This window comes from Embiotoca jacksoni, unplaced genomic scaffold (genome assembly GCF_022577435.1).
Source record: "Embiotoca jacksoni isolate LCO1_2020_lvr unplaced genomic scaffold, fEmbJac1.0.p SCAF_112, whole genome shotgun sequence".
In the NCBI taxonomy this organism is placed as follows: Eukaryota; Metazoa; Chordata; class Actinopteri; family Embiotocidae; genus Embiotoca; species Embiotoca jacksoni.
In genome coordinates, this window is record NW_027185244.1 from 517,501 (window position 1) to 520,000 (window position 2,500).

Here is a 2,500-nt window from a genome sequence, read left to right on the forward strand (position 1 = left end):
GTCTGGGTTCTGCCTGGGCCTCTCAAAGACATTCACAGAATTGTCCTGAAGCCATTCCTTTGTTATCTTGGCTGTGTGCTTCGGGTCGTTGTTCTGTTGGAAGATGAACCTTCACCCCAGTCTGAGGTCCAGAGCGCTCTGGAGAAGGTTTTCATCAAGGATGTCTCTGTACATTGCTGCATTCATCTTTCCCTCCATCCTGACTAGTCTCCCAGTTCCTGCCGCTGAAAAACATCCCCACAGCATGATGCTGCCACCACCATGCTTCACCGTAGAGATGGTGTTGGCCAGGTGATGAGCGGTGCCTGGTTTCCTCCAAACATGACGCTCGGCATTCAGGCCAAAGAGTTCAATCTTTGTTTCATCAGACCAGAGAATTTAGTTTCTCATGGTCTGACAGTCCTTCAGGTTCCTTTTGGTAAACTCCAGGTGGGTTGTCATGAGCCTTTTACTGAGGAGTGGCTTCCGTCTGGTCACTCTACCATACAGGCCTGCTTGGTGGAGTGCTGCAGAGATGGGTGTCCTTCTGGAAGGTTCTCCTCTCTTCACAGAGCAACGTTGGAGCTCTGTCAGAGTGACCATCGGGTTCTTGGTCACCTCCCTGACTGAGGCCCTTCTCCCCCGGTCGCTCAGTTTGGCCGGGCGGCCGACTCTAGGAAGAGTCCTGGTGGTTCAAACTTCTTCCATTTACAGATGATGGAGGTCATTGTGCTCATTGGGACCTTCAATGCTGCAGAAATGTTTCTGTACTCTTCCCCAGATCTGAGCCTCCATACAATCCTGTCTGAGGTCTACAGATGATTCTTTGGACTTCATGTCTTGGTTTGTGCTCTGACATGTCAACTGTGGGACCTTATATAGACGGTGTGTGTCTTTCCAAATCATGTCCAATCAACTGAATTTACCAGGTGGACTCCAATCAAGTTGTAGAAACATCTCAAGGATGATCAGTGGAAACAGGAAGCAGCTGAGCTCAATTTTGAGGGTCATGGAAAAGGCTGTGAATACTTATGTACGTGGGATTTTTTTCATTTTTTTAATTTTAAATAGATTTGCAAAAATTTCTAAAAAATTTATTTCACGTCATTATGGGATATTGTGTGTAGAATTTTGAGGGAAAAATGAATTTAATCCATTTTGGAATAAATCTGTAACAACAAAATGTGTAAAAAGTGAAGCGCTGTGAATACTTTCTGGATGGACTGTATCTGACTGAGCTGCAGAAATTGGGAGCTTCTCTTTGTGCTGCTAGTTAGCATCTACTGATAGCATGTGAGGCGTTTAAGGAATATCTGTAAATTATAGCTACACAGAATGAAGTGGGTCGACCCTCCTCCCCCCCCCCCCCACACACACACACACACCTCCCAAACTCCGTGAAAACTGCCTCAGACAGAATCTGTGTTGTTATTTATGACATGTTTGTTCCAACACGTCCCCGTAAAACGCTCCGTCACAACTTATTTTATTTCTCTTCCTGTACGTGGAAGTTGTTGAGACCCAGAAAACAGCAGGATGTTGGTAGTTTTATTGTGAAAGGACAGAGAGTCTGACTTCCTTCCTGTCGGTCTGCAGTGACGGTTCGTATCCCTACGATCCCTCCAGCTGGCAGCAGCCCACCAATCAGCCCACAGGATCCCTCTCCGTGGTCACCACTGTGTGGGGTGTGACCAATCCCTCGGCCAGCCAGGTATGACATCACCAACCAGGAAGTAGACAGGCGAAGCGTTCAGCCTCCTCAGAGGATGATGACGAGCCGTTTGTGTCTCCGTCAGGGTCTCGGTGGAGGTGTGATGGGGCCCGGGGCCAACCCGGGCGGGGGGCCCATGATGCAGGGCCCCGGGGGGCCGGGCATGGGCGGTGGGCCCGGAGGCTACATGAGCCAGCCGGGCTACGGAGAACCCAACAAGGGCTACATGAACCAGGGCATGTACGGGAGGAGCAGCGGGGGCTACGCTGGAGGCCCGGGGGGGTACACAGGGAGGTGGGTATTTGTTTGTTGTTGTTTTGAAGAACAGAAAATGTGTAGCGACACCTCGACACCACAAGAAGACTAGTTATTGATTAGTCTGACTCTCACTGTGGATAAACCACAACAAAGCGACTAAGCTCCGCCCCCTCCTCTCCGCCTGCAGCTACCCGTCGACCCCTGGAGGCTCCAGAGGATCAGCTGACTTCACTCAGGCTGCTGCCGCCGCCGCCGTCGCCGCTGCTGCCGCCACGGCAACCGCCACGGCCACGGCAACAGTCGCTGCCATCCAGGAGAAACAGAACCAGGAGATGAACTACGGACAGGTGAGCAGAGGGGGGACATGATGTCACAGTCGGATCATGAGGTCACATGATCGCATCATGTTGATGTTGTGTCCAGATGGGCGGTCCTGCCTACAACAACCAGTTCATGGCCCACTCGGGCCCCCGCGGCCCCCCCGGCATGGCTCCTGGAGGTATGGGACCCGGTCCAGGTCCCAACAGAGGACCCCCCTCCATGGGCCCCATG

General features: G+C 51.9%; 1 pseudogene; it reads left to right on the forward strand.

Moving 5' to 3' along the window:
* LOC138194736 (zinc finger MIZ domain-containing protein 2-like) overlaps positions 1-2,500 on the forward strand; it is a 22,217-nt pseudogene that overhangs the window by 6,880 nt on the left and 12,837 nt on the right.